General features: G+C 40.8%; 1 protein-coding gene across 1 annotated transcript in view; it reads right to left on the reverse strand.

The window, feature by feature from the left end:
• The window catches only part of LOC133253487 (zinc finger protein 41-like), a 56,677-nt gene that overhangs the window by 26,318 nt on the left and 7,319 nt on the right, over nucleotides 1–23,040 (reverse strand). The gene's annotated exons all lie outside the window — the stretch shown is intronic.

A 23,040-nucleotide genomic window follows, 5' to 3' on the forward strand; every position in this document is an offset into this window, starting at 1 on the left:
GAAGAAGGAAAGCTAAATAGAGATTTATAATAAAATGGAATCAACAGATAATGTCTAAAATGAATAAGTCAAGAGGCACCACTTTAAACTATTATCAAAATGATGTTTAAAGATGAATACAAGAAAACACAGCTAAAAAGATTGAAGATGCTTAGTTATTTCTGTAGAACAAGAGAAAGAAGGGAGAGAAAGAGTGTGGGGCTATAGACTGTGATTTTTGTTGTGTTATTTAATTATACTGGATTAAACATTTTCAAATTTTAATTGGAGGATAATTGCTTTACAGTGTTATGTTAGTTTCTGCTGTACAACAGAGTAAATCAGCTATAAGTATACATATATCCCCTCCCTCTCAGTTCAGTTCAGTTCAGTTCAGTCGCTCATTTGTGTCTGACTCCCTGCGACCCCATGAATCGCAGCACGCCAGGCCTCCCTGTCCATCACCAACTCCCGGAGTTCACTCAGACTCATGTCCATCGAGTCAGTGATGCCATCCAGCCATCTCATCCTCTGGTGTCCCCTTCTCCTCCTGCCCCCAGTCCCTCCCAGCATCAGAGTCTTTTCCAGTGAGTCAACTCTTCGCATGAGGTGGCCAAAGTACTGGAGTTTCAGCTTTAGCATCATTCCCTCCAAAGAAATCCCAGGGCTGATCTCCTTCAGAATGGACTGGTTGGATGTCCTCCCTCTAGAGCCTCCCTAATACTCCCCTCCATCCCACCCCTCTAGGTCATTTCAGAGCATCAAGCTGAGCTCCCTGTGTTACACAGCTGGTTCCCACTAGCTATCTATATTACACATGCTGGTGAATATATTTGGGGCTTTCCAGGTGGCTCATTGCAATAGAGCCTGCCACTGCAGTAGACATGGGTTCAATCCCTGGGTCGGGAAGATCCTCTGGAGAAGGAAACTGCAACCCACTCCAGTATTCTTGCCTGGAAAGCCCCATGGACAGAGGAACCTGGTGGGCTACAGCCAATGGGGTCACAAAAGAGTTAGTCACGACTTAATGACTAAAACAACAACAACAAAGTGTATATTATGTCAATACCACTCTCTCAATTTGCTCTACCCTCTCCTTCCCATGATGTGTCCACAAATCTGTTCTCTACATCTGCATCTCTATTCCTGTCCCGCAAATAGGTTCATCAGTACCATTTTTTCAGAGTCCATATGTGTTAGTTAATATGTGACATTTGTTTTTCTCTGACTTACTTCACTCTGTATGACAGAATCTAGATTCATCCACATCACGACAACTGACTCAATTTTGTTCCTTTTTATGGCTGAGAATTACACTGGATTTCAAAATTGTGGTCCATGTCTTCTGATTTAAAATTTAATGATCTATTTTAAATTTAAAATCTATTTTAAAATTTAAGCTTAAAAATTACAGTGCTATTTTTTTAAAGAAAATGAAAAAAGTTTTATAATCACCAGCAGGTGGCACTATTTTCCCTCAGTGTGAGACTTTTCTTCCAAATCCTGTCACCTCTGCTTTTTCCTCACTCATTTGATTATATTAAATTGTGTAGCTTTTCCTCACAAGAACTAAGAAGCCCAAGCTGATTGGTCTTTACTGAGAAAATTGTTTGTTTATATTGTTTGCTTAGTCGTTCAGTTGTGTCTGACTCTTTTGCAACCCCATGGACTGTAGCCTGCTAAATTCCTCTGTCCACGGGGATTCTCCAGGTAAAAATACTGGAGTGGGTTGCCATGCCCTCCTCCAGGGGATCTTCCCAACCCAGGGTCGAACCCAGGTCTCCCACACTGCAGGCAGACTCTTTACGGTTTGAGCCACCAGAGAAGGCTAATATAAATTTTAGGCAATCACAAATATTTCCAAAGTGATTACATTAAACTGAATTTTCACATTTTCTTTTTCTTTTGTAAAGCATAGGTGAATTCACAAAACTCTTCTCTTTTTAAAAAGTTTTTTATTTAATTTTTTATTTTTGGCTGTCCTGGGTCTTTGTCTCTGCTCAGGCTTTTCTCTAGTTGCGGCAATCAGACTTCTCATGGCAGGGGCTTCTCTTGTTATGGAACACTAGTCTAGGATGTTCAGGCTTCAGTAGTTGTGGCATGTAGGCTCAGAACTTGCAGCTCCCAGGCTCTAGAGCACAGGCTCAATAGTTGTAGTGTGAGGACCTAGTTGCTCTGCGGCATGGGGGATCTTCCCAGACCAGGGATGTAACCTGAGCCTTCTATACTAGCAGGTGGATTCTTTACCACTGAGCCACCACGGAAGTCCAACTCTTCTCTTATTCATAAATCTTGGCCATCAAAGAAAACCAGCCAAATTTTCACAGAACCGTTTATTTGTTTAGCCCATCAACAGTGGAGCCTGGTGGGATATAGTCTGTGGGATCGCAGAGTCGGACACAACTGAGGGACTAAGCACACCACTTAACCTTCAAGTTTGTGAAAAACTATCAAATTTAAGGGTGACATTAAATATTGATTTTATCTAACTCCATCTCCTACTGCTATGTAACATTGGAGAAAATAGATCTTTGTGCTTTGTTCTTTCTTTATGGGTTTAGGTTAGGACAAGATTAGGGTTAGGGTCAGGGTCCTCCATATTTCTTTCTTTTTACTGCCCCTCTGAGGCAGTTATGCATTCTCTGTTATCAAAAATCAGCAACAACATCTCCCCTATAAAGAGAAGTAACGTGTATGGTGGACTATGAAAATGATAAAGGGCTTTATAAATAAAAGTCACCACAGTGTCTGTAACAAACAGAATATTGAGACTTTTTTTTTTTTTTTTTTTTCTTCTTCTTCTTCTGATATTGGATAACTTGGTATTGGTTAAATGGTGGAAGTATTTTTTAAATAATTTATTTATTTTTGACACACACACTTGTTTATTTATTTTTGGCTGTCCTAGGTCTTCGTTGCTGCAGGCAGGCTTTCTCTGGTTGCAGAGAGTGAGGGTTACTGTCTAGTTTCAGTGCATGGGCTTCTCACTGTGGTGGCTTCTCTTGTTGCAGAGCACAGGCTCTATTGTTGCATCACGTGCCTCAGTAGTTGCAACTTGCTGATTCTAGCGTTCTTGGGTTTCAGTAGCTGTGGTACAGGGGCTGGTGAGCTGTGGTTGGTGGGCCCTCGAGTGTACAAGCTTCAGTAGCTACAGCATGCAGGCTTAGTAGTTGTGGCACATCGGCTTAGTTGCTCTGGGGCATGTGGGATCTTCCTGAACCAGGGATTGAAGCCATGACTTCTGCACTGACAGGCAGATTCTTAACTACTGGGCTACCAGGGAACTCCAGGGTGGAAGCATTTTTGTCTCAGCTTTAAAATGAGACTTGTAAATGATGAGACTGAGGCTGAAAATGAATTAGCTATGAGTAGAATGACAAAGATGGAGAAAGCAATGGCACCCCACTCCAGTACTCTTGCCTGGAAAATCCCATGGATGGAGGAGCCTGGTAGGCTGCAGTCCATGGGGTCGCGAAGAGTCAGACACAACTGAGCGACTTCACTTTCACTTTTCACTTTCATGCATTGGAAAAGGAAATGGCAACCCACTCCAGTGTTCTTGCCTGGAGAATCCCAGGGATGGGGGAGTCTGGTGGGCTGCCATCTATGGGGTCGCACAGAGTTGGACACAACTGAAGTGACTTAGCAGCAGCAGCAGCAGCAGAATGACAAAGAATAGAAAAGTATGGGACAAGTAACCTTACTGCCATCTTCACACCTCACAAATAAGCAAGCTGAAACAGGGCTCTTTACCCTCAGTTTCTCAGGACAGTTTCTTTATCTGTAAAAAGGACACTATAATATTGATAACACACATGCCTGAAGCCACAACCCTTAGACCTGGAGAAATCTTGATTTCCTGTCCATTTTTAACATTTGTAATTTTAACCCACAGCTTTCACAATCCCCTTAAATTGGCACACAGTAAACAGCTTCTAGAAAAAAAAGGACTTAATAAAATAAAAACTTTATCCAGTGATTCAAGAGTCAAGTCATTATATGAAAATAGAAGGGCAGGGGACTTCCCTGGAAGTCTAGTCGTTAACACTCCAGGTTTCCACTGTAGAGGGTGAGAGTGGAGGGGGCACACAGGTTTGATCCCTGGCAATGGCACCCCACTCCAGTACTCTAGCCTGGAAAATCCCATGGACAGAGGAGCCTGGTAGGCTGCAGTCCACGGGGTCGCTAAGAGTCGGGCACGACTGAGTGACTTCACTTTCACTTTTCACTTTTCACTTTCATGCATTGGAGAAGGAGGTGGCAACCCACTCCAGTGTTCTTGCCTGGAGAATCCCAGGGATGGCAGAGCCTGGTGGGCTGCCGTCTATGGGGTCACACAGAGTTGGACACAACTGAAGTGACTTAGCAGCAGCAGCAGAGGAACTAAGAACCCACGTGCCATACTGCACTGCCAAAATAATTAAATAAATAAAATTGAAAAATAAAAGGGGGGAGGATATGATGAACAATTTTTTTTAAAAAAAGAAAATATAAGGGCATTCTTTGTGCCACTAAAGGAAATTGAGGAAACTTGGCTCCATGACACGATGTTAAGAAACAGAACTTCGCACTTTTCCCAGACAATGATCCTGTCATTGACTGGGATCTACACATAAAACTTCCCTGCTTCCGACAGTGGGTCTGATCCGTAGAATCACTCAGTTTCTTCCACAGTCATTAGGTGGGATTCCTAATTGCCCCTTGGGTGGGATTACTAATCAGTCCCTTAACATGTTTATATTTATTCATTTTAAAAAGCGCTTGTTAATCCTACTACGTGCAGATACTCTGCTCTGTGATTTCTTGAGACATGAAAAAAAGAGATAGTATGGATTTGCTTTCCATGGGAGTAAGGACAACAGGTGGCGTTAGTGGTAAAGAACCTGCTTGCCAATGCAGAAGACACAAGAGACGCTGGTTCGATCTCTGGGTTTGGAAGATGCCCTGGAGGAGGGCATGGCAACCCATTCCAGTATTCTTGCCTGGAGAATCCCATGGACGGAGAAGGCTGGCAGGCTACAGTCCATGGGGTTACAAAGAGTCAGACACAACCAAAGCGACTTAGCACACATAGGGACAACAGAAAGGGATTTTAGAAAGTGACGTTAAGCTACCTTGCTTCAGTGTCTGACTCTTTTCGACCCCATGGACGGTAAACCTCCAGGCTCCTCTGTCGTTGGAGTTCTTCAGGCAAGAATACTGGAGTGGGTTGCCATGCTCTCCCCAGGGGATCTTCCTGACTCAGGGATCAAACCGGAGTCTCTTATGTCTTCTGTATTGGGAGGCATGTTTCTTACAATGAACATAGGAGAACAATCTGGGGTTTCTACCAGTATCATCTAACACAGAGCACAGTTTTTCACACCAGCCAGGTCTGCTCAATTAGTATTTCCTTCTTTTTGTATCTTTTGCCTACAAAATTAAATCTTAAAACTTGTCTTGGTAATACCAGTATTATGAAGTTAAAATAAATTTGACAGACATTCTTTCTTTGAACACATGTTGATTGAGTACCTACTATGTGTGAGGTATTGTTCTGTGTGCTAGGGTTACAGCAGTGAAGGAGGCAGGTAGCATGACTCAGCAGGAGCTCCTATTCTGATGAGGGGAGACAATTAATCAACTAATAATTAAATTGGAGAAGGAAATGGCAACCCACTCCAGTATTCTTGCCCGGGAAATGCCATGGACAGAGGAGCTTGGCTGGCTATAGTCCATGGGGTCGTAAAAGAGTCAGACATGATTTAGTGACTAAACAACCACAACAAAATAATTAAGCTAACAAGAAATTTTCAGATAGTGGTAAGAGAGTGGAGATATCTATGACTGCACTGCTACCTGTTGAGTTTGGTGGACATCAAGGGCTGAGATCTGAAGGATAGAGTGGTTCGCATAATGAGATAGATGGAAACTGCTTTCTGGGCATAGTGAACTGATGGTATAAACACCTAATGTGCAACCAAGCCTGAAGCTCAGATAGACCTTTGTAAGCAGAACAGGCTCACAGAGGTGAGAGTGGGAAGATAAACTGGCAGGAAAGTAGGTAGCAACCAGGCAGTGCAAGATTTAGCATTTTGGATATATGTACATGTAAAGACAAAAACAAGGATATCATAAGTGTTGCTCAGTGCACAGCAATGTAACATACATATGAATTTCAGCATTGTTAAAACATTTTTAAGGTGCCTTCAAATTAATAAACTATAGTACTTTAAATGTGTTGCAGAAAGTTATATGTAAATAGCATGTTTTAAGTAATTTTAAAGGAACTGTAGTTTAATCTGTATTTGTTCAATTTTTTCTGAAGTAAACTATCACTTCCATTTTATTGTTACTAGAATGAAACTCAAATGTAAGGAGAATGGTACTTTGTCAGGTGAGTAGGTTATTTTAAAAGTAATTCAGTTCAGTTCAGTTCAGTTCAGTCGCTCAGTCGTGTCCAACTCTTTTCGACCCCATGAATCGCAGCACGCCAGACCTCCCTGTCCATCACCATCTCCCGGAGTTCACCCAGACTCACGTCCATCGAGTCAATGATGCCATCCAGCCATCTCATCCTCTGTCTTCCCCTTTTCCTCCTGCCCCCAATCCCTCCCAGCATCAGAGTCTTTTCTAATGAGTCAACTCTTTGCATGAGGTGGTCAAAGTACTGGAGTTTCAGCTTCAGCATCATTCCTTCCAAAGAACACCCAGGGCTGATCTCCTCAGAATGAACTGGTTGGATCTCCTTGCAGTCCAAGGGACTCTCAAGAGTCTTCTCCAACATTAGAGCACTTAAAAGACAAAGTCTAAATTTTTTGAAACTAAAATTTAAATCAAATAAAATTAAATGTTCAGAAAAACTTTCCAAGCTCACTTTAAGCTGCAAAAATAATTCCTTATAATGACTCAGTAGCTATTTAAATTTGCTCTTGGTCAAAATATTTGTATGCTCAGTATTAGGAGAAGTAATAGAATTATTTCTTTAAAAATAGGTGTAAGTTAGAATGACTAGTCTAGAACAAGGAGCAAAAATTTGTAAGAAATCTGGGAATCTTATTTTTCTGTACATTTCTTTTCAGTTACACTCCAAGGCCAGAAGCCATAGGAAAAAAATATGCCATGAGCTGGGAAAAATTAAATCATTTCTAGACGAATTTTAGAGAGTTGACCATGTGGAAAATACAGTGATGAGGTCAATATCAATTTTACCAGTTACCTGGTATTTAATTATTTGCAAATAACAAGAAGCTGGGCATGATTTTGCTTTGTTAATGCACTGTAACACTAAAATATAATTGCTAGTACAGAACACTGCATATTTTAAGTGTGAGATTAACACGAAGGCTAGTCTAGTTTGAAATAAAGAAGAAGGAGGCCCACAAGATATGCAGGAATTTGATAAGCACCTTAGGAATTCATGAGTTTATAGGTTTAACATCATTTTGCCTACAACTTGGAAGCTCTAGGAGCAATGTAGAGAGGCTGCTATGGAGGTCACAGGACTTGTTCTGTTTTGTGACCTTCTTGTGCAGAGACTTGGTTCCTTTGAACAAGAATCCTCTCTTTTCTGAACTTCAGATCTGACACTCCAGGATTTTTATTTTTCATTTTATTATATCATATTATTTTATTATTTAAACCCTTCTCTCATATCACCTTCAATCAGTTCAGTTGCTCAGTCATGTCCAACTCTTTGTGACCCCATGAACCTCAGCAGGGCAGGCCTCCCTGTCCATCACCAACTCTCGGAGTCCACCCAAACCCATGTCCATTGAGTTGGTGATGCCATCCAACCATCTTATCCTCTGTCATCCCCTTCTGCTCCTGCCCTCAATCTTTCCCAGCATCAGGGTCTTTTCCAATGAGTCAGCTCTTCGCATCAGGTGGCCAAAGTATTGGAGTTTCAGCTTCAACATCAGTCCTTCCAATAAACAGCGAGGACCGATCTCCTTTAAGATGGACTGATTGGATCTCCTTGCAGCCCAAGGGACTCTCAAGAGTCTTCTCCAGCACCACAGTTCAAAAGCATCAATTCTTCAGCACTCAGCTTTCTTTATAGTCCAACTCTCACATCCATACATGACCACTGGAAAAACCATAGCCTTGACTAGATGGACCTTTGTTGGCAAAGTAGTGTCTCTGTTTTTTTAATATGCTGTCTAGGTTGGTCATAACTTTCCTTCCAAGGAGTAAACGTCTTTTAATTTCATGGCTGCAATCACCGTCTGCAGTGATTTTGGAAGAAAAATAAAGTCAGTCACTGTTTCCACTGTTTCCCCTTCTATTTCCCATGAAGTGATGGGACCAGATGCCATGATCTTAGTTTTCTGAATGTTGAGCTTTAAGCCAGCTTTTTCACTCTCCTCTTTCACTTTCATCAAGAGGCTCTTTTGTTCTTATTCAATTTCTGCCATAAGAGTGGTGTCATCTGCATATCTGAGGTTATTGATATTTCTCCTGGCAATCTTGATTCCAGCTTGTGCTTCCTCCAGCCCAGCATTTCTCATGATGTATTCTGCTATATAAGTTAAATAAGCAGGGTGACAATATCCAGCCTTGACGTACTCCTCTTCCTATTTGGAACCAGTCTGTTGTTCCGTGTCCAGTTCTAACTGTTGCTTCCTGACCTGCATACAGGTTTCTCAAGAGGCAGGTCAGGTGGTCTGGTATTCCCATCTCTTTCAGAATTTTCCACAGTTTATTGTGATCCACACAGTCCAAGGCTTTGGCATAGTCAATAAAACAAAAATAGATGTTTTTCTGGAACTCTCTTGCTTTTTCGATGATCCAGCAGATGTTGTCAATTTGATCTCTGGTTCCTCTGCCTTTTCTAAAACCAGCTTGAACATCTGGAATTTCATGGTTCACGTATTGCTGAAGCCTGGCTTGGAGAATTTTAAGCATCACTTTATATTAGAGTGTGAGATGAGTGCAACTGTGCAGTAGTTTGGGCATTCTTTAGCATTGCCTTTCTTTGGGATTGGAATGAAAACATATCACCTTGGCCTATCTCTATTTTCAGCCCCAGCCTTCTGGGAGATTTTGTGCAAGTTTAGACCCATTCTACAGAGCCAGCCTTTCACTTAAAGAAGCTATGTCTCTCTGCATTTTGATGTAGGATTTTACCTTCTCCACTTTGGGCTCTGGCTGTAAGTACTGTCTGGAAATGTAGGGCCATTAAACCTCACTTGAGACTTCTCTGGTGGCCCAGATGTTATGAATCCTGTGGATTCAATCCCTGGTAGGGGAACTAGGATCCCAAATGCTGTGGAGCAACTGAGCCAGTGCACCGTTGCTAGAGAAGGCTGTGCACTTCAACGAAGAGCTTCCACACTGCAGTGAAGATCCAGCACCACCAAAAAACAAAAACAGCGTCACTTCCTCACTTAACCAAAAAGAGGGTTGAACTGTTTTGTAGGATTTTTTTTTTTTCCGACTGTGCTGGGTGTTCATTGCTGTGGGAGGTTTTCTCTAATTGCGATGCTTGGACTTTCAATCGCAGTGGCTTTTCTTGTTGCTGAGACTGGCTAAGGGATGTGAGGGCTTCAGTAGTTGCAGTACATGGGCTCAGTAGTTGTGGCTCCCAGTCTCCAGAGCATAGGCTCAGTAGTTCTGGCACACAAGCTTAGTTCCGTGGCATACGGGATCTTCCTGAATCAGGGATCGAACCTGTGTCTCTTGCATTGGCAGGCAGATTCTTTACCACTGAATCACCAGGGAAGCCCTGTCTTGTAGTTTTAGTGGGTATTCTGCCCACTTCACAGGAGATCACAGAATTGGCACTACCCACCCCACCCCTGGCAGCTTCCAATGGTAATCTCTCATTGTGCACCCTTACTATTGACTTTCTCTCTTGCCTTCCTCACTCTCTACTCCCTTACTCATACTTCCTAAAATCATGTATTAGAGTGCTATTGCTCCCTCCCAAATTACCACACATTTATTACATGTAATAAATGTATCACCTATTCCATAGGTCAGAGTTCTGGGTGGGGTGCATGGATTTTCTAATTGCAATCTCACAAGGCTGAAATCAAACTGTTAGCCAGGCTGAGCACTTAGGTGCAAGATTTGGAAAAGCCTGGCCATAAGTCAGGGGGCCATTCTCGGCTCCTAGAATCTAGTCTCAAGGCTATTCCAAGGCCTGTCTCCTTCAATTTTCACAGCCTATGATGGGGGTATGTCAGCTCCTTCTTGTGCTTTTAATCTCTTTGACTTTCCCTTCTGCAGCCAACCAGAGAAAACTTTCTGCTTCAAAGGACTCATGCTATTAGATTCAGTTCAGTCAGTTCAGTTGCTCAGTCATGTCCGACTCTTTGCGACCCCATGAATCGCAGCACGCCAGGCCTTCCTGTCCATCACCAACTCTCGGAGTTCACCCAGACTCACGTCCATCGAGTCAGTGATGCCATCCAGCCATCTCATCCTCTGTCATCCCCTTCTCCTCCTGCCCCCAATTCCTCCCAGCATCAGAGTCTTTTCCAGTGAGTCAACTCTTTGCATGAGGTGGCCAAAGTACTGGAGTTTCAGCTTTAGCATCATTCCTTCCAAAGAAATCCCAGGGCTGATCTCCTTCAGAATGGACTGGTTGGATCTCCTTGCAGTCCAAGGGACTCTCAAGAGTCTTCTCCAACACCACAGGTCAAAAGCATCAATTCTTTGGCGCTCAGCCTTCTTCACAGTCCAACTCTCACATCCATACGTGACCACAGGAAAAACCATAGCCTTGACTAGACGAACCTTTGTTGGCAAAGTAGTGTCTCTGCTTTTGAATATGCTGTTAGATTAGGCTTACCTGAATCATCTCCTTTTTGATTAACTCAAAGCCAAGAAATTAACAGGCTTCCCAGGTGACACTAGTGGTAAAGAATCTACCTAGCAATGCAGGAGATGTAAGAGGCATGGGTTTGATCCCTGGGTTGGAAAGATCCCCTGGAGGAGGGCATGACAACCCACTCTAGTATTCTTGCCTGGAGAATCCCATGGACAGAGGAGCCTGGCAGGATACAATCCATAGGGTTGCAAAGAGTAGGATATGACTGAAGTGACTTAGCACCCATGCGAGTAATTAATAACTCAAAGCTGCAAAATCCCTTTTGCCAGGTAGCGTTAATGTAACCCTGGTCATATTTCATCATATTCACAGTCCCAGGATTTAGGATGGAAAATCTTGGAGGAATTCTGCATACCAACTTCCCAAATAAACTAATTGTATCCAAATACTTGCCCTAAGCTCTGCTTTTAGGGGGGCCAAAAGTAAGACATCCCATAAATAGCAAATGACTACTTTTCCAAATTCTAATATTACGAGCTTTCCATCTTTCCAAGTTTCAAGATCCTAAATTCAAGATTCTAGAGATGTTTTCTAATTTAGCTGTCATTTTCATGACTGGAAAGTTGTAAGAGAAGTAAGTATAAAAATTATACAATTTCTGGGACTTTCCTGATGGCCCAGAGGTTAGGACTCCATGCTTCCAGTGCAGGGGGTATGGACTCAGTCCCTGGCCAGGGAACAAAGATCCTGGCATGCTGCACAGTTAGCCCCCCTACCCCAAAAAAGATTAAACAATTTTCCAAGCTTTCTTACAGATGTCTGAACTATTTAAACCCAACTAAGGCTAGTAGCTCCTTTCCTTTTGATCTTCTAATTTTACAGTACATCACACTTAATATTTGTATATTCTTCTAATCTAGCAGATTTGTTGAATTTATTTCATTTCCTCTTCACAAGAAGCCTGAGAAACTTTATGCCCCTAATGTTAGAAACAGAAACTTTCCATAAACAGAAAATTTCAGACAGTCACAGAAAATTTCTTAAGACTATATGGCTAGTCATGGCAAAAATGGATTGAAAGTCCAGTTCTCTCTGATGTCAGATGCCCACTCCTTCCATTTTACCTTACCAGTCTCCACAACTGAGCAAATAGACAGGTAATCTGGGAGAAGGAGGTCCTGCTTAGCCCTACATAAAGACACTTCAGGTGACTGAGTTGGACAAAATGATGTTCAACACAGACTAGCTTTACAGAAATTACAGGGACTTACCTGGTGGTCCAATAGCTAAAACTCGGCACTCCCGATGCAGGCAGGCCAGGTGCGATCCCTGATCAGGGAAGTAGAACCCGCATGTTGCAACTAAATATTCCATGTGCTGCAGCTAAAAGACCTCACATGCTGCAACAAAGATTGAAGACCCCGTGTGCAGCAACTAAGACCCAGCACAGCCAAATATATATTCATTACAGAGTTTCCGTGGTGGCTCAGTGGTAGAGAATCTGCCTGCCAAGCCAGGAGATACGAGTTTGATCCCTGATTCGGGAAGATCTCATATGCCACAGAGGAATTAAGCCCATGTGCCACAACTATAGAGCCTATGCTCTAGAGCCCAGGAGCTGCAACTCCTGAAGTCCATGTTCCCTAGAGCCCATGCTCCTCAACAGAGGAAGCCACTACAATGAGAAGCCTGCACACCACAACTGGAGGGTAGCCCCTGCTCGCCACAACTAGAGAAAAGCCCAAGAAGCAACAAAGACCCAGCACAGCCAAAAATAAATAAATTTATTAATATAAAAAAAAATTATAGTCATAGTACTGATCCCAGATCACGGTCCTGATTTTCTCTTACAAGCCTCCTCCTTCCAGAAAATGTAACAAACCTCAGAGAACTCAAATATAGTACTGTAATTGTTTCCATGATTGCATTTCAACTAAACCATTCAAATTAAAGAGTAATTTAGTTGCTCAGTCATGTCAGATTCTTTTGTGACCCCATGGACTGTAGCCCACAAGTTTCCATTGTCCATGGGATTCTCCAGGCAAGAATACTGGAGTGGGTTGCCACTTCCTTCTCCAGAGCATCTTCCTGACCTATGGATTGACCTGAGTCTCTTGCATTGGCAAGTGGATTCTTTACCCCTGAGGCACCAAGGAAGCCCAGTTTTATTCCACATGTAATCACTTTATGCCCCAGCTCTCTCCTCAGTTCCAGTACACTCTCTCCTGAATGTTTTTCAAACTCTCTTTCATGAGAAGCAGCATAGTGACCTGAAAAGTTATGGGCTGTATTCTGGTGTCTCAGCACTGCCATTACTCATTAGGGATAGACCTTGTGGAAAGATAGTTCTTTCTGCTTCCATTTTTGGATGTTCTCTATGCCCCTTTAGCAAGAACATCCTGGGAGTTCAGCATTTGGTTAACTTTATGACTATCTATTCCCTTTCCTCTGAAGATTCCCCACAAATTCAACCAGAGTCAAAATAATCTAAAACATTGCTGTTCAAAGAGTTGCCCATAGACAATCAGCATGGGCATCACCAAGAAGCTAATTCAAAATCTCAGGCTGACCTCATACCTGCTGAGTCAGTATCTGCTTTTCAATGAGGTCCTAATGATGGATTATACTGATTATATTGATATATTGACTGATATATTGATTATAATCAATGTATTGATTATATTGATTAATGACTGAATAAATTCAATAATAAATTATTGAATTTTAGAAGTTCTTATCTGAACATATACTTAGGCATTAACTCCAGAGCTTGGCAGCACAGTTCCTGGCAGTCTGAGGGAACAAGTCTCGCTGGGTCACACGATGGAGGGTGTCCAGAAGATTCAAGGAAGCCTATTTTTTATGATTAGAGTTTTTAGTCATTGACGTCAGTGACCTCAGAATTTCTTCCTGGTGCTATACCTGGAATGATGTCACTGTAAGATTCAGGACCATGTCTTTCAGCAGCAACAAAGAGCCAAAAAGAATATGCCTCCAAAATAAAGGGAAAGCCAGTGAGAAATGAGCTAAAAGAAAAATCCTCCTAGTTCTTCCTGCCTCAAGGAGATTTTATCCCCCTGTCTTTTTATGTCTTCTGTCTTTCTCTGGCCTCCCGTTTCTCTATTGCCCTTCCAAGTGGGGATATCGCTGAGATAGACTCTCTCTTCTGCTTCCTTTCTGACTTCTTTGAATCTAGCACTAACATTTTTCCTTGAAATAATACTCACTAAATAAGATAATTATCAAACACTAGTAAAAGTTGCCAAGATATCTGGCTTAGAACCAAAGTCTGGCCTGGCTCTCCTCTTGAGACCAAAAGAATATTGCCCTAAAACTACCTGCTCTGTTCCCCTCAAAGATGGCATATGTTGCTGTAGTTGCAGCTGCCATTGTTAATGTCAAGTCAAATGTGAAGGTGAGGATTGAATTTAGCTAATAATACAGCAATAAATTCTGAATTTTCCATTATCTCACAGCTTCAGCCTTCCTCTTTACAAGAGAGAAGCAGAAGCTAATTTTTAAAGTACTCTGAGCTGAAAAAATAAACATTATGTAAGCACCATGCATGAGAGTTGATGCATTTTATATTGTCTCACTCAGAATTTATGTACCCTTGTTTGATACTTTGTTCTAATAAGCTTATATATCTGATTTCCAAACCACAATAAATTAGAAAAGAAATAAACTACGTAAGTGCGTTATGACAGCTATTGGGGACGAAGGATGCAGTAAAAGGGAGAAACCCTGCACACACACACACACACAGACACACCAAAAGTAGTATGGACTATTTTATGTAGAGGCAAAGACCGATCCTTACACCTGTCCTCTAGCCCTGAAAGCTTTATTGTAGTACAACTCAGTACTCCAGTTAATATTCTTAATAACAAAGCTGAGTTATGCATAAAAATGTAAAATATTCTCCAGTAAGCTGAAAAATAAAAAGAAACTTAAGCATAAGTTATGGTTTCCCTTGTGGCTCAGATGGTAAAGATCTGCCTGCAAAGCAGGAGACCCAGGTTCAATCCCTGGGTCAGGAAGATTCCCTGGAGAAGGGAATGGCAACCCACTCCAGTATTCTTGCCTGGAGATTTTCATGGGTAGAGGGGCCTGGCAGGCTACAGTCCATGAGATCACAAAGAGTTGGACATGACTGAGAGACTAACACTAACTAATACTAATGGTTTAACTATAAAAACTGTAACCGTAGCATAAGTAGAATTTAGACAATTTTTCATTTAAAACAGTCAAATAAAACCTCTTGGGGCTATGCAAGGATTATGACTAAAGCTTCACAGCACTTTATAATTTGTATAATCCTTAAAAATTTTTAAGAGGTTCTCATATACAATATTTTTCTCTCATTCAAATGGGATTAATGAAACTTGATATGAGTTAGAGTAAATAAGTGAGGGAAAATAAATGTATTTTTAAGAAAAAAGTAGAAGCCATCTCTATGGAAGCAGAATGATTCCTATGACTCTCTCCCTCTGAAATTACAGATAAAATGTTTGAGAGAAATGGAAAAAAACGTGTGTAAAAAAAAAAATCATACCTCTCTGGCTACAAGAAGTTTAGTGATTATGTGGTCCAATCACCCTTATAATACTCAAGGTCTTTCTACAATATCTGTGATAAGTGATTCTTCAATTAGAATTTAATCATCTTAAGAGATGTTTCCACTTCTTTTATCTTTAAGTAACTCCCTCAGAATACTCCTTTTCATACTGAATCATAATCTACCTCTTTCCAGCCTCTACCAATAATATCTAGCTTAATCTGTTTTGGTCTTTGTTAGTAGGGAAAGGACTCGGGAATAGAGATAAAGAGAGGTGAAGGTGTTCTCTTCAAAGAACATTATGTCAAAGAGAAACTGGACTTGTGATCTATGCATAGAAGTTATGAAAAGGCAAAAACAAAAGCCATTTAAGCAATCATTTCTGTCCACCAATGTGATAAACTTCCTTGAGAAATTCTGAGGTTCCCATTAATGGAAGCACTTAAACTGTAGCATGATGACCATTACCAGGATACTATAGAAAATCTTCCTATATTTCATGGGAAATTATGTTTTACTAACACTAACTTAGTTTTACTTACTACACTGTTACAATTTCTGGGTTACAACTCAATGCTCAACATTTTAATCATTATTGTCATCAGTAACATTTATTTTGTGCTCTTAATGTGTCGGATATTTCATATTTTGTTGTTCAGTTGATAAGTCGTGTCCGACTCTTTGCAACCCCATGAACTGCAGCACACAGACTTCCCTGTCCTTCACTATCTCCCCCAGTTTGCTCAAACCTATGTCCATTGAGTCAGTGATGCCATCCAACTGTCTCATCCTCTGTTGTCCCCTTCTCCTCCTGCCTTCAATCTTTCCCAGCATCAGGGTCTTTTCCAATGAGTAATATTTATATAATCTTATTACTTAATCCCAGGAAACAAGTGATATCATTAATGTTTCCTTTGATAAATGATAAAACCAAGGCTTACAAAGATTCAGAATCCTGCCTTTAAACTACAGAGATTGAGAAAAGATCAGTGGTTGCTAAGGACTAGCAGTGGGAGGAAAGATTGACTACAAAAGAGCACAAAAAATTGGGGGAGGTGATGGAATTGTTCTGTATCACAGTGGTGGTTACCACATGACTGAATGCATTTATCAAAACTCATAGAACTGTACAGTAAAGAGAGTGAATTGTACAACATAATGTTAGTCGCTCAGTCATATTGGACTCATTGCAACTCATGGGCTGTAGCCCGCCAGGTTCCTCTGTCCATGGAATTCCCCAGGCAAGAATATTGGAGTGGGTTGCCATTCCCTTTTCCAGGGGATCTTCCCAACCCAGGGATTGAACCCAGGTCTCCCATACTGTGGGCAGATTCTTTACCACTGAGCCACCAGGGAAACCTGTACAACATTAGGTATATCTTAATAAACCTGACTTTAAAAATCTTGTGTTTCACTGATGTATAGAACAGTCTTTTGGACTCTATGGGAGAGGGAGAGGATGGGATGATTTGGGAGAATGGCATTGAAACATGTATAATATCATATATGAAACGAGTCGCCAGTCCAGGTTCGATGCAGGAAACAGGATGCTTGGGGCTGGTGCACTGGGACGACCCAGAGGGATAGTATGGGGAGGGAGGAGGGAGGAGGGTTCAGGATGGGGAACACGTGTATACCTGTGGTGGATTCATGTTGATATATGGCAAAACCAATACAACATTGTAAAGTTAAAAATAAAATAAAAAAATAAAAATAAAAATCTTGTCTTTGATCATACAGTTGGTTAGTGCTCTTCTGTGGGCTGAGATAGTCACTAGTTTGGATTCTATGATTATTTGCTCCTCACCTGTGATCTATAATTTGGGTAAGGTGCCACATTTGTAACTTTGATGCTCAGCCCAAGACCGAAGACTATGTGGATATTATCCAATGGAAAAGTCTGTGTCTTAATAAGTTCTATCACTTTTTACTATATTTATCACTGTATTCACCTCTATGATTCATTTATCTATTCATGGTTTCCGAACTTGCTACAATCTGATTATCTTGAAAGAGATAATTTTCTTCAGAAAGATAAAGTTTCTTTACCTCTATAACTATAATAATCTCTACAAACCTAGTATCTTTCACAGTACCTTATTAAGGCACAGAGGGTCTTTTTCCTTAATAAATAACACCAGGAAAACTGAGATTTGGATTCAGCATGAGGGAACATTTCAGATAGTCACTGGTGCTCAGAGATAGACCAGGTGCCCACTAGAACAAGTGTGTCTCTACATCAGAGAGCAAGTAGTAGTGTGTTAGGCGCTCAGTCATGTTCGACTTTTTGCAACCCCATTGGCTGTAGCCCGCCAGGCTCCTCTGAAGATCCAGTGATCTTCCCAACCCAGAGATCAAACCCCTGTCTCCTGTATTGCGGGCACACTACCTTCTGAGCCAAGTATTTCTAAAATCACCTTTAACTGAATTTATCAAAGCTCCCACATTAAAAAATGCTCAATTATTTCTCTAAAGGCATGGGGAAAATTGACTTCATAGATTTATAAATACAGAATATTATGAGTGATAGAAGAGGAAGACCTTGCTTTACTTCTACTCCCACTTAGCTTCTGTGCTTGCTGTGTATGTGTGTGTGTGATCATGTGTCCTATTAAGTGCAACTTAAGAGCAAGATTTTTAAGCAACTGATGAATGAAATTACTATGAGAAATCAGTTTCATAGTAGTCAATTTCATAAAAGAAAAAATGTTTTTATAATGATCATATCTAAAGATATTGATCAGATGTTTTTATTATAACTGAAAATTGTTACAAGTGAAAATAATCTAAGTGATGTCTTTTTTTAGTAATAATAAGAAAAATGAGTAAGAGGTTAAATCCACCTAAATTGTAAACATTTTTGAAAAACACATAATATAGCTTGTATTTCATTCACACAGATCTCAGGTGCTCAGGTCAGATTTGTGCACACCACAGTAATCTCTGAAAGTTTCTAGCACCAACTTGCCAATAGACTAACCATGGCCGTCAATGCAAGATACTGAAATCCACGCAGCACCGCATCCTTAAGAAAGAGCTTGAATAGACATGTACTCAAGGACAGAGTCCTATAAGGTTGGCAACTCTTTGCGACGAAACGGGTAAAAAGCAGGTGATCCAACAAAGAGAAAGTCAAGTGGGGCTCCAGAGCTCTCCTCCCACCGGCATGCATGATCTTAAGTCACTACCCGCTGGACTTTTGTTTCTCACCTACAACATGAGAAGTACACAACTGAGTGCACAGATTACAGGACAAACTTTTATCATCTCAATAGCTAATACAGTAAACATTTCAAATAAAATTCTGATCTGACATTGAGAGTGTCTGGAAAATTCTTAACTTTCAATATTTGCATGAATTTTGAAATGCCAAGCCATTGTGAAAATGTCTTTTACAGCTTTCCTGTGTCTGGCCAATCAGGGCAAACAGCAACCCATGTGAATTGAGTAAGATAAAGATTTATTTTAAAATAGAAAAATCTTGCCCCATCGAACTTGTGTCACTATGAACACAGAAATATCAAAAAATAATTTCTTATAATTGCTCAATAGTGTTAGAAAAGGTTAAATAAAAGGGACAAATTGCCTAATACACACTCCTTCTTTAAACCATGAAACAAAATTAGACAGCTACATAAAACCAGAAAGTCCTAAAACAAAAAAGTAAAGAAGTGTCTACTGGAATAAAAAATCTTATAAAACAAGAAAATATGCATATTAAATTCTATAGAAGACAAAAAAATCAAAGAATTGCATAGCCCAGTGTGAAGTAATATTTGATAGCACATACTTAATTTGCAACATTACTAGTGACAGCGTAAGGTCACAAAGATCAATTAATCTAACAATTTATTTAGCATATTTATATGCTTTTTTGTATAGTCTTTCAAAATTTTAAAAGAGTTTTCACATACACTGTCAATTTAAGACTTCACAAAATTCTGAGGGAAAAAGAGTAGCCTAATTCTATCAGGATACCTGTCCTTACCTTATGCCCAGGTGCCAATGGGAATGGCTTACATAAATCAGTAAGAAAATCCTAGAGATCAAGTATCTTTATGTACCTTGTGAGACCTGCTGGCTCACCTTTTTACTTCCATTCCTGGATTTGAAAGAAGTAACACACGATCTCCTAATCAAACGTTGTCACTTGCAGATAACTACACGTGCGTGCTCAGTTGTTCAGTCGTGTCTGACTTTTTGCAACCCTGTGGACTATAGCCCACCAGGTTCCTCTGTCCATGGGATTCTACAAGCAATGGTATTGGAGTGGACTGCCGTTTATTCCTCTAGTGGATCTTCCCAACCCAGAGATAAAACCTACGTCTCCTGCTTTGGCAGGAGGATTCTTTACCATTGAGCCACCAGGGAAGTCCCACAGATAACTTTGGGTATATCCAAAAACTTGGTCTCTATCAACAGAAAGCTACATGTCTTAGCTTGGACATAGCAGATTCTGACAACTTAGAGGCTATGCCCTTATGCAAAATATTGGCAGCTATAACACTACCACCAAGAGTTGTTATAAGAGCTGCATCTATCCATTCAATCAATACTTACTGAGGCCAGAATGACATCACCAAGATGGCAGCATAGGAGACCCCAGCCTCTATCCCTCAACAAAGACCAATAATTAGATAGCTATCCATGAACAAAAACAGCTCTGGGAAAGCTTGGTGTCTGTTTAAGAAACTTCAACAACCCAGTGAAATTTTAAAAAAATTAAGAATAAATGCACAGTAAGAGAACAAAGACCTCTTTATTTTGCCTGAAACATCCTGTTCCTCCAAACTGGCATTCCTCATTTCCAAAATGGAACTCTCTGTTTAGAAAGCATTCCCTTCAACAGGAAAGGAAGAGAGTGGGATGAGGGACTAGTTTTCCCAGCATTTCAGGTACTGCATGAAGGTCCAGCTTCAGTTTTATCCTACCAAAGCTGACACTTGTAGTGTTGGCTAGAAAGAAGGAGAAAACCAGGGGCTACCAACAGCAGCCACACATGGAAGTGACTGAGGTTCACAGTAATCTGCTTTTACAAGTAAAACCACCACCTTTTGACATTAAGGAAGAAACCAATGGACAGCATAGCTGCTGCAATCTCCTTGCATATTTCACCAGGCTTTCACACAGGTATTTGAATTCATTGACTCCAGCCACCTAAGTCCTTCCCTGATCCCTCCCTCCACCTCCCAGAGCCCAGGAATTGCACTAGCAGCCAGCCCAGGCTTCTGCAGCTATAAAATGCAAGTATATAAAATGCAAGTCTAGACCCCTGTGGCTGCACCCCACCAGCAGTTGTGCACATGCTTGGGTCTAGCCCCTCTAGTTGTACATCTGCATGCTGCTGCCTGACATCCATCACCAGCCTTCACTGTTCATGCTTACTCAGGAAAGACTGTGCAGCCCCAGGAAAGCACATCTGACAGTCATAGTCACCATAACTGCTTGTGGGCCCGGTCAAGACCTTGTCTTCTGTCACTGGCCTTTACCACTGTGATTACCTGCAACCAGCCCCTATAGCTGAGCACCTGCAGGCTGTCAGCCCAAGCACCTTACCACGCCACACTGCCAGGTGCCTGGAGCAAGACCCAACAGCCAGAGTAGTACATGCCAACAACCAGGGCCTCTGAACTATCAGTGCACCAGCAGTTGCCTATCCCGCCCTAACAACTACGAAAATGCCATATCTTATCCCTGTCACTACATAGGTAGCTGCAGCTGGCCTCCAGAGCCAAATGTGTGCACACTACCCGCTCTGGTCACCACCACTGTCTGCAGTGGTCCCTAACTACTGGACCTGGAGGCACAGCTGAAAAACCCAAGAAACTTTGCAACTACCATGGACACCCAGTAACACTCACCAAGGACCACATTGTTATCAAGGCCATGGACTCAATGGCCTGAGTTTAAGAGCCATGATGCCTCCTGAGCCTCATTGCCACCGCACACTTCTCACTTGGCACCCTGCAACCCTAGGCCTAGGGGGCCATAGGATGCACCAGTGTGTCCACACTTGCAGGTAAAAGCCTTTCTTACCGAAATCACTTCATAAAGTCTGAAAGTGGTGCCCGCTTCAGCAAATGTACAGAAATCTGCACAAAACTACAGGGACCAGGGGGAATCAGGGAAACACTGACTCCACCAAAAGAATGCTGTAAACCTCCAGTAACAGGCCACAAAGAAATAGAGATAAAGGAATTACCTGACAAATAATTCAAAATAATTACTATCGAAGTGCTTAGAAGTCTACAGGAGAATACAGACAAACAATAATATCAGGAAAGCAATACAAGAACAATATAAGAATTTCAAAAAAGCTAATAGAAAAGATAAAAAAGAACCAAAGAAATTTTGGAAATGAAGACTACAGTGGCTGAACTGAAAAATTCAATAGAGAGCTTCAACAGCAGACTTGACTAAGCAGAAGAAAAAGTTAGTGAGCACAAAGACTCAAATAAATAAAATTGTAAATGAAAAATAATATGCTACAACTAATACCGCAGATACAAAGAATCAGAGAGACTATTAAGAACAGAAACACTCAGTAGGGAAAGGATAGTCTCTGAAACTAATGTTAAGAGAATTAGATAGTCACATGCAGAAAAAAGAAATTGGACCCTTATCATATACGAATCACAAAAACTAACTCAAAGTGGATTAAAGACTTAAACATGAGACCTGAAACCACAAAACTCCTAGAAGAACACATAGAGAAAAAGCTGCTAATACCGATCTTGGTGATGATCGCTTTTGGGGTATATGACACCAAAAGTATAAGCAATGAAATCAGAAGTTAGCAAGTAAGACTACAGCAAACTGAAGAACTTCTGCACAGGAGAAGAAGCATTCCAAAAATGAGAAGGCAGCTTATGAAATGGAAGAAAGTACTTTCAAATCATATATCTGTTGAGGAGTTAATTCCAAAAGTATATAAATAATTCATATATATAACTAACTCAATAGCAAACAGCCATTGAAAAAATGGGCAAAGAAACTGAATAAAAGTTTTTCCAAAAAAGACACCTGAATCATTAATAGGTACATGAAAAAGTGCTCCACATCACTAATCATTAGAGAAATAAAAATAAAACCACAGTAGGCTGTCACCTCACACCTCTTAGAATGACTATCATTGAAAAGACAAGCAATATCAATTGTTGATAAGGATGTGAAAAAAAGATCCCTTGTACACTGTTAGTGGATAAATGGTGCATCCAGTGTGGAAAACAGTATGGAGGTTACTCAAAACATTAAAAATAGAACTACTGTACAATCCAGAAATTCCACTTCTGGTTATATATCCAAAGGAAATTCAAATAGGAATTGACAGAGATATATGCACTCCTAAAGTTCATTGCAACACTACTCCACAGTAGCCAAGATTTGGAAACAACCTAGGTGTCCATTTAGTGATAATTAGATAAAGGAGATGTGGTACATATTTATTGATATGTATGTATATAGACAATATTATTCATCTAAGAGAAGAAAGGAAATTCTGTCATTTGGGACAACATGGATTGACCTTGGGGACATTATGTTCTGTGAGATAAGTTAAACAGAAAAAGGCAAAGATTGTATTATATCACTTATATGCAGAATCTTCAAAAACAAAACTATAGAAACAGAGTATAAAGCTGGTTACCAGGGGCTGAAGGGAGAATGAGAAGATATTGGTTGAAGTGTATAAACTTCAGGTTATGAGTAAGTTCTGGGGATCAAATATCCTTAGATATAATCTCCTGGT

This window comes from Bos javanicus, chromosome 8 (assembly GCF_032452875.1).
Source record: "Bos javanicus breed banteng chromosome 8, ARS-OSU_banteng_1.0, whole genome shotgun sequence".
In the NCBI taxonomy this organism is placed as follows: Eukaryota; Metazoa; Chordata; class Mammalia; order Artiodactyla; family Bovidae; genus Bos; species Bos javanicus.